This window comes from Borostomias antarcticus (genome assembly GCF_949987555.1).
Source record: "Borostomias antarcticus genome assembly, chromosome: 1".
NCBI classification, from domain to species: Eukaryota; Metazoa; Chordata; class Actinopteri; order Stomiiformes; family Stomiidae; genus Borostomias; species Borostomias antarcticus.
In genome coordinates, this window is record NC_140234.1 from 11,877,495 (window position 1) to 11,887,494 (window position 10,000).

The 10,000-nt window shown below is 54.2% G+C and overlaps 1 protein-coding gene across 2 annotated transcripts in view; it reads right to left on the reverse strand.

Moving 5' to 3' along the window:
* The window catches only part of actn4 (actinin, alpha 4), a 55,352-nt gene that overhangs the window by 35,208 nt on the left and 10,144 nt on the right, over positions 1-10,000 (reverse strand). The gene's annotated exons all lie outside the window — the stretch shown is intronic.

Here is a 10,000-nt window from a genome sequence, read left to right on the forward strand (position 1 = left end):
TCGTTTCCTCTCGTCGGACACTCCCGTCGTCGTCAGGCGTTAATTAACGAGGACTAAAGCCCTAGACCATGACGTTGCCAAGGAGATGCTCGCTTCCTGATCACTTTCAGAGAAGATGTAAACAGAGCCGCCTGGTCTTCAGGAGGGGAGATAAGAAAAGGCAGACTAAATATCTGGTCTGGTCTGGTCTGGTCTGGTCTGTCCCCGCCCGCCTGTCTGGCTGTCTGTCCATCTTATCTTCCTGGCACTGGCCTGACCCTCCCTGGACCTGACCAGCACCACTCACAACTAACATCCCTGCCTCCAACCTCCCTGCCTCTAACCTCCCTGCCTCTAACATCCCTGCCTCCAACATCCCTGCCTCCAACATCCCTGCCTCCAACATCCCTGCCTCCAACATCCCTGCCTCTAACATTATATAGATACATGGACACACAAGATAGGTGGCAGAGGTACAGTAGAAGAGGTGGTTTGGAGCCACAGTCTGGTGATGGAGACAATTAAGCTCAAATCTCACCATCAGACCATGAGGATGTCTTCTTGGTCTAATGGTCAGTGTAGGGTGTAGGAGACCTGGGATTGATCCCCGGTCAGTTGCACATCTATGTAACTCAGATAAATCCCCCATGGATTCCTGAGATGGGATTGGGTGCTGCAATGTCCACTAGGGATGAGACGGTATACAATAAAACCGTGAACCGCGATATAAAATGTCCACGGTATTAGAACCGTGACATTCCCTGTGTTTACGGTATTACGTTTACGGTGTTACACAATAATGCGCTGCTGAAACTTCACATTTCAAGTTGCTTGCAACAGTTAATTTTGTAATTTAATATAAGCTTGCTATTAATAAACTGAGCTTAATTACAATAGTGTGTATTTTCCATCATGTGTTGCACTGTAGGGCTCTAGAACTCGGCCTATTCAAACGCCTGTGTGTTTACCGTGAAATACCGTAAACCGTACCGTGTAACTAGATACCGTACCGTACTGCAAAAATCCATACCGTCTCATCCCTAATGTCCGCGGGTTTAAATGTAAGGTTAGGACATGAATAGAAAATTCAATAAACTAACCTTTAATGTTTCTACTCCATTCCCAAGCACACAAACTAAGAGAGACACAAAAATGCAGAGAAAGACACACACATTGTCTCTGACACATACACACACACAATGGGGTGTGCTGACCAGACCTTATCCTGGTTCTTAAAATGGAACAGTGTGTTTGAGACAACAGATAAGCATCCTTTTGAGACAACTCCCTATGTGAGGCTCCCGCCTGGAAACCACGCAATTCACTCCCACAAACTGCCGGTGCGTTGTGCCGTTTATCAGGTGCTTTCAGTCATGGAAAAGTAGTGAAGAGTCCTTTGTGGTTTTTATAGTGCTTCTACAAATAAAGTTGGATTGGATTGGATAAATATAGCCTACATACAGACCAGTGTGTATCAGCAGTAATCTAGATTACCCGAGGACGCAGAGGGCTAGCAGGCTGGCTATTAGCTTGATACGACATACAGTAGTATGAAACGACCTTGACGGGTTTAATATGGGCCAGACTAGGCCCATAAAAGCCAGCCTGGCCAAGGGAATACCAGGAGAATAGCCTAGCCTGGTCTAGATGGATTTGGCCTCAATGGCCTGGCCTAGCATGGTCCGGTAAGGCCCAGATACACTCTGCACTAGGACCCCTAGTCAGTTTCAGATCAGTCCCCTGACCCAGCCAGGTCAGGTCAGGCCTGGGCCATCCCAGCCGCCCAGTAGGGTACAGTAGGATTTCCATATCGGTTCATTTTCCCAGCAGCCTCGAGGAGAGCTTGTTTTCCTTCCAGTAGCTCTTTCGCCACTCTCTCCGTGACCCCTGATAACAGCAGCGCCGGGCCGGCCCTCGAATGCGCTGATGTCATTACATCCAGTCACAATCCAGCGCCTCTGGCAGCGCGATACATACTGTAGCCCTTCAACAACCCTTTGTGAGGTTACAGCCTGGAATGTTCTAGAACCACCCAGGAGAATCTAGGCTTCGTCTGCGTCCAGCGGGCCGGATGGGTGTGTGCGTGCGTGCGTGCGTGCGTGTGTGTGCGTGGGTGTGTGTGTGCGCTCTGGCTGGCTGCTATTTAATAATCCAACCTGTGTTTCCAGTGTTGCTCATTGTTTCATTGGACGCTGAATCCCAGTAGTTGTGACCAAGTCTGATGGTATCTGGACCAGCACTAACTGGGAGGGACCAAGTCACCTGCCAGAATAGTTCTAGCATGGCTCAGATGAGTGTGTGGAAACTTCCTGCCCTGTGTGTGCGTGAGTCAGCTATGACCGTGAGACACCATCAATGGAAGCCATCAGTCTTTCCACAACACACACACACACACACACACACAAATGTCAGCAAATGTAGGCTAATGTTGGCTACGGCAGGAAGGATGGGTCACGTAACTTTACAACTCTAGTGTCACGAACCCAACGACTGCCTGATTGTCCACACACACACACGCACACGCACACACGCACACAAAAAGGGGGAAATTATTTGAGAAAATGAGAAGTGGTGGACAGAAACGTTTTTCTGATGGTGTCATGTTATGACTGGTGTGTGTATTTCTGGCATTTCACCGTCCTCCAAAAACACTACAACAAGCACGCCTAACGCAATTTTATTGTGACCGACAGTGTCAACGAGTCTGTGTTAGTTCCTGAGGGGTCACACACAGAGGTGCTAAGCTAGCTACACCAACCCTCTGGGGGGGGGGGGGTGTCACGAACCCAACGACTGCCTGATTGTCCACACACGCACACACACACACACGCACAAAAAAAGGGGGAAATTGTCCGAGAAAATGAGAAGTGGTGGACAGAAACGTTTTTCTGATGGTAAATCAGGAAACCACAGCCACTTCCAAAGCGCAACCACTTCAAAAGTAGAGCTGAGTCACCGCGTACGTGCGTGGGACCTCTTCGCTTAAGTTCTGACTCAAGCAACTACATGAAGTGTATGAAGTCACAACTGAAAGCAGTTGCACCAACATCACTTGGCGCCAACTTAGTTGGCTGATAATGTCAGGGTTTTCCACATGGCGCAGACGGTGCACCACCCAAAACCAAACACAGCACATCTTCTGTGTAGCAACTACCCCCAAATGCTGTAGAGCTAACGCCATCCCGTCAGCCTATCAGAACAGCCGGACAGGCAAGGTCACCGTGGTTTACCCGCCTGTCCGTCCGTCTGACGCCTATGTGCAGAAATTCCTCTGGGCTGCCGGCCCAGGGCCAGGCGACAGGCGGACCCTGAGAACCTGCCGGCTCTGCAGTCTCCTGCGCCCGCTCCTCCAGACAGATGACCCACCAGGCTGGACCTCGGAGGGCCAAGCGCAGCTCCTCCAGACAGATGACCCACCAGGCTGGACCACGGAGGGCCGAGCGCGTTTGGTGGGCTTGGGAGGAGTAGTCTGAGCGCCTTCCCGTTTCATCCCCCTCGCTCCTCAACGGCGCTCGGCGCGCGCACACACACACACACACACACACACACACACACACTGAGCCGATAACAGCCAGGAGGGTTTTCGTCACACCGTCACGCGCCGGTCCTGGCCTCAGGAACAGGCGGGGCAGCGCAGGAGAGGCCGGGAGGAGAGAGAGGAGGAGAGAGAGAGGGGAGGAGAGAGGCTGCGTGGTGAGACACGGACGCCCGCTCCTTCACACCCACGCCCGGCGTGCGCACCCCCGTTCCACTGGGAAGAGGGAACCCCAACATTATGTGTGTGCGCCCTCCCGCTGAACACACCTAGGTAATGCTTGTGTTCGGTTTCACAGTAGCGTGTGTGTATGTGTGTGTGTGTGTGTGTGTGTGCGTGCGCGCGTGTTTGTCTAGGAGCGTGACATTTCCGCAGCGTCGGCTCGCCATTCCTGACATTCCCACAGAGGCAGGAGTGCGTAGTCCTGCTTCTGCTTCTCATCCGCTCGATCCGGCACGCACACACACACGCTCACACACACACACACACACGCACGCACGCACGCACACTTCACCCGCCATGGGGCGTCAAGAGTGTAAAACTCAAACAGACCAGCGGAAAAAACCTGTAGGAGCTCATGTGGGTGAAACACGGGAAGCTGGTTAAGACTCAGAGGGAGGCTGGTTGAGGCTCAGAGCGAGGCTGGTTAAGACTCAGAGGGAGGCTGGTTAAGACCCAGAGGGAGGCTGGTTAAGACTCAGAGGGAGGCTGGTTAAGACCCAGAGGGAGGCTGGTTAAGACCCAGAGGGAGGCTGGTTAAGACCCAGAGGGAGGCTGGTTAAGACTCAGAGGGAGGCTGGTTAAGACTCAGAGGGAGGCTGGTTGAGGCTCAGAGGGAGGCTGGTTGAGGCTCAGAGGGAGGCTGGTTAACGCTCAGAGGGAGGCTGGTTAAGACTCAGAGGGAGGCTGGTGAAGACTCAGAGGGAGGCTGGTTAAGACTCAGAGGGAGGCTGGTGAAGGCTCAGAGGGAGGCTGGTTGAGGCTCAGAGGGAGGCTGGTTAAGACTCAGAGGGAGGCTGGTTAAGGCTCAGAGGGAGGCTGGTTGAGGCTGAGGGAGGCTGGTTAAGGCTCAGAGGGAGGCTGGTTAAGACTCAGAGGGAGGCTGGTTAAGGCTCAGAGGGAGGCTGGTTAAGACTCAGAGGGAGGCTGGTTGAGGCTCAGAGGGAGGCTGGTTGAGGCTCAGAGGGAGGCTGGTTGAGGCTCAGAGGGAGGCTGGTTAAGACTCAGAGGGAGGCTGGTTAAGACTCAGAGGGAGGCTGGTTAAGACTCAGAGGGAGGCTGGTTGAGGCTCAGAGGGAGGCTGGTTAAGGCAGAGGGAGGCTGGTTGAGGCTCAGAGGGAGGCTGGTTGAGGCTCAGAGGGAGGCTGGTTAAGACTCAGAGGGAGGCTGGTTAAGACTCAGAGGGAGGCTGGTTAAGACTCAGAGGGAGGCTGGTTAAGACTCAGAGGGAGGCTGGTTGAGGCTGAGGGAGGCTGGTTAAGACTCAGAGGGAGGCTGGTTGAGGCTCAGAGGGAGGCTGGTTAAGACTCAGAGGGAGGCTGGTTAAGACTCAGAGGGAGGCTGGTTGAGGCTCAGAGGGAGGCTGGTTAAGACTCAGAGGGAGGCTGGTTAAGACTCAGAGGGAGGCTGGTTGAGGCTCAGAGGGAGGCTGGTTAAGGCAGAGGGAGGCTGGTTGAGGCTCAGAGGGAGGCTGGTTGAGGCTCAGAGGGAGGCTGGTTAAGACTCAGAGGGAGGCTGGTTGAGGCTCAGAGGGAGGCTGGTTGAGGCTCAGAGGAAGAGCATTTTTATCTGATGCCCCGACGCCTACCGGGCTGAGGTCACCGTTGAATTGGAGGAAATGTGTATATAATGTCAAGGAGACAGAGAGAGAAAGCGTGTGTGTGTGTGTGTCTGTCTGTGTGTGTGTGTGACAAATGTGACAATGTGGCCAAACGGGTAGGGCAGGCCAGCCCAGTAGAAAGCATCATTGTCACGGTAACCTCCCCTTCCTGTTGCTCTCTGTCTCTCTCTCTCTTTGCCTTATAAGGCAACGCAGTTAATGGCCTGTCGCTATGGCGGTGATGTAACAGCCTACAAGGTGCACCCCCCAGGAACGTGCACACACACACACGCACACACACACACGTACAGCGCCAATAAAGCACCTATAGTACGCATACCAAACCCACATGCTTTTTTGTTTTTCTGAAAGCACCTGATAAACGGCCACGCCTCTTTCTCAGACGGCTCCTTGCATGTTCTCTCACAACGCCAGTGTCCTGTGCTAGTTTGTTTGTTCTCAAGTGAAGGAATGCGAAACACGACTCCCCCCCCCCCCCCCCCCCCCCCCTTGTCGGGAGCCTCCTGTGATCCAGCAGAAACGGGCCGGCGCCGAGGGAGGGAGGGAGGGAGGGAGGGGGAGAGGAGGGAAATACGGAACGAGAGAGCGAGCGAGGGAAGATGGAGGGGGGGGGGGGGCAACCAGCTACTGGAGTTGAACAAAACAGCATCCAGCTTCCTGCCGCTTAACGCTTGCAGAGTTAGTGTGTGTGTGTGTGTGTGTGGCCTTAGATACCCCGCCATTAGCCCCTGGAGGGTTATACAGCCCACCATAGTGTCATTAGGTTTCAGGGTCTTGGGGAGGAAGGGGGAGGCTTGTAAAAAGGCCTGAGAAGGTCCAGACTGTGGATGCCGTTTGTTCCTCCGGGTTTCCGGATGACACACACACACATGCACGCACGCACACACACACCACACGCACACACACACACACACACCAACTCCCAGCACACATTCCACAGCCCTTTATGACTCACTGCCTTACACTTGTCTGACACACATATGCGCACGCACGCACGCAGGCACGCACACACACACACACACGCACACAGACTTTCAAACGGATCCCTAAACAAATCATCATGCAAATGAACAATGTCCAGCTGCTCAAATCACAGACATCAGCAGAGGCTACGAAGGGCTGGACATGGACAGGGTAGAGAGAGGGTAGGACAGGGTAGAGAGAGTAGGACAGGGTAGAGAGAGAGTAGGACAAGGTAAAGAGAGGGTAGGACAGGGTAGAGAGAGGGTAGGACAAGGTAGAGAGAGGGTAGGACAGGGTAAAGAGAGGGTAGGACAGGGTAGAGAGAGAGTAGGACAGGGTAGAGAGAGGGTAGGACAGGGTAGAGAGAGTAGGACAGGGTAGAGAGAGGGTAGGACAGGGTAGAGAGAGGGTAGGACAGGGTAGAGAGAGGGTAGGACAGGGTAGGACAGGGTAGAGAGAGGGTAGGACAGGGTAGGACAGGGTAGAGAGAGAGTAGGACAGGGTAGAGAGAGTAGGACAGGGTAGAGAGAGTAGGACAGGGTAGAGAGAGGGTAGAGAGAGGGTAGGACAGGGTAGGACAGGGTAGAGAGAGAGTAGGACAGGGTAGAGAGAGAGTAGGACAGGGTAGAGAGGGTAGGACAGGGTAGAGAGAGGGTAGAGAGAGGGTAGGACAGGGTAGGACAGGGTAGAGAGAGTAGGACAGGGTAGAGAGGGTAGGACAGGGTAGAGAGAGGGTAGGACAGGGTAGAGAGAGGGTAGGACAGGGTAGAGAGAGGGTAGGACAGGGTAGAGAGAGAGTAGGACAGGGTAGAGAGAAGGTAGGACAGGGTAGAGAGAGGACAGGGTAGAGAGAGGGTAGGACAGGGTAGAGAGAGGGTAGGACAGGGTAGAGAGAGGGTAGGACAGGGTAGGACAGGGTAGAGAGAGGGTAGGACAGGGTAGAGAGAGTAGGACAGGGTAGAGAGAGGGTAGGACAGGGTAGAGAGAGGGTAGGACAGGGTAGAGAGAGGGTAGGACAGGGTAGAGAGAGTAGGACAGGGTAGAGAGAGGGTAGGACAGGGTAGAGAGAGAGTAGGACAGGGTAGAGAGGGTAGGACAGGGTAGAGAGAGGGTAGGACAGGGTAGAGAGAGGGTAGGACAGGGTAGAGAGAGTAGGACAGGGTAGAGAGAGGGTAGGACAGGGTAGAGAGAGGGTAGGACAGGGTAGAGAGAGGGTAGGACAGGGTAGAGAGGGTAGAACAGGGTAGAGAGAGAGTAGGACAGGGTAGAGAGAGAGTATGACAGGGTAGAGAGAGGGTAGGACAGGGGTAGAGAGAGGGTAGGACAGGGTAGAGAGAGGGTAGGACAGGGTAGAGAGAGTAGGACAGGGTAGAGAGAGAGGGTAGGTCAGGGTAGAGAGAGGGTAGGACAGAGTAGAGAGAGGCTAGGACAGGGTAGGTAGAGGGTAGGACAGGGGTAGAGAGAGGGTAGGACAGGGTAGAGAGAGGGTAGGACAGGGTAGAGAGAGTAGGACAGGGGTAGAGAGAGGGTAGGACAGGGTAGAGAGAGGGTAGGACAGGGGTAGAGAGAGGGTAGGACAGGGTAGAGAGAGGGTAGGACAGGGTAGAGAGAGGGTAGGACAGGGGTAGAGAGAGGGTAGGACAGGGTAGAGAGAGGGTAGGACAGGGGTAGAGAGAGGGTAGGACAGGGTAGAGAGAGGGTAGGACAGGGTAGAGAGAGGGTAGGACAGGGTAGAGAGAGAGGGTAGGTCAGGGTAGAGAGAGGGTAGGACAGAGTAGAGAGAGGGTAGGACAGGGTAGAGAGAGGGTAGGACAGGGGAGGTAGAGGGTAGGACAGGGTAGAGAGAGTAGGACAGGGTAGAGAGAGGGTAGGACAGGGTAGAGAGAGGGTAGGACAGGGGAGGTAGAGGGTAGGACAGGGTAGAGAGAGTAGGACAGGGTAGAGAGAGGGTAGGACAGGGTAGAGAGAGTAGGACAGGGTAGAGAGAGGGTAGGACAGGGTAGAGAGAGGGTAGGACAGGGTAGAGAGGGTAGGACAGGGTAGAGAGAGTAGGACAGGGTAGAGAGAGGGTAGGACAGGGTAGAGAGAGGGTAGGACAGGGTAGAGAGAGGGTAGGACAGGGTAGAGAGAGGGTAGGACAGGGTAGAGAGAGTAGGACAGGGTAGAGAGAGGGTAGGACAGGGTAGGACAGGGTAGAGAGAGGGTAGGACAGGGGAGGTAGAGGGTAGGACAGGGTAGAGAGAGGGTAGGACAGGGTAGAGAGGGTAGGACAGGGTAGAGAGAGAGTAGGACAGGGTAGAGAGAGGGTAGGACAGGGTAGAGAGAGGGTAAGACAGGGTAGAGAGAGAGTAGGACAGGGGTGCCGCTGCCATGGCAGAAGGGACTGGGTGTACCAGCCAGACGGTAACGCAGTCCCAAAAGGGGCTAGGGGAGGTAGAAAGTAGTCCCTCCCTGGTTCATCTCCTCCTCCCCCCTCGGGGGTAAATGGATTTCATCCAGTAACCCTCTTGATGTAGAGGCAGGGGGTGAGGGGGGAGTGTCCCAGACACAGATAAACATAATCCCCTCGAAATGACTTGAATAATCCCCTTCCCCCTGTCCACTGCTCCAGTGTAAGTGGACAGTGATATGTTTAGTCTCCTCCTGTGGGACTATACCATACGCTCCTCCTGTGGGACTATACCATACGCTCCTCCTGTGGGACTATACCATACGCTCCTCCTGTGGGACTATACCATTCACTCCTCCTGTGGGACTATACCATACACTCCTCCTGTGGGACTATACCATACACTCCTCCTGTGGGACTATACCATACACTCCTCCTGTGGGACTATACCATACACTCCTCCTGTGGGACTATACCATACACTCCTCCTGTGGGACTATACCATTCACTCCTCCTGTCCATTTATGGACAACAAGCAGCCCTCTGCGCCTTCCCCATAAATGCCATTACAGAAGTGGAATTCAATTCTCCATCGACCAACCGCTCAACAGCCGACCTTGTGAACACATTAACTTAAAGCTTAAGTGTCTTATTAGTGCTGGAAATACCATTTCTCTGTCCGTTCTGAGACATGATTGAGTGCGCTAGAGCTGTGAGGAGAAACGTTTATGAGCGCCGTCCGTGGATCGATATCTGCGTGGCTCCGGGACGGGGAGAAGCTTCCGGAAACCCTCCGGCTGGAATCGTAGTTCTGTAAAACGCACGGACCCTAGCAGATGCCAACACGTCTTTACACTAATTAACACGCACGGGCAGGGATACGCACGCAGGCACACGCGCACACACACGCACGCACACGCACACACACACACGCACGCATGCACGCACACACGCACACACACACACACACACAGAGAGGCTGTTGGCACCCTCTCTTCTGCTACACTGGTGTGAAAGCCCCCACGCCGAGCTGTGATGAGACGGGCCGCGTGTTGAGACTTAACACGTAGCGGCACCATTAACGCATCTGTCTCGACCCCAAGAGGACGCTGGGAGAAAAAACCTGCCACGCTCCGCCGGCTGTGCCAAGCTCTTAACGCCCCGTGACCCATGACCTCACCGTACCATGCTGCTCGCAGCTGTGATGTCACCACCGGAGTCGCCACCGGTTGGCTGGCCGGCCGACAGACAGACACTGGCCCTCTTTGTCATCGGGCAGCTATGGTTAACCGCG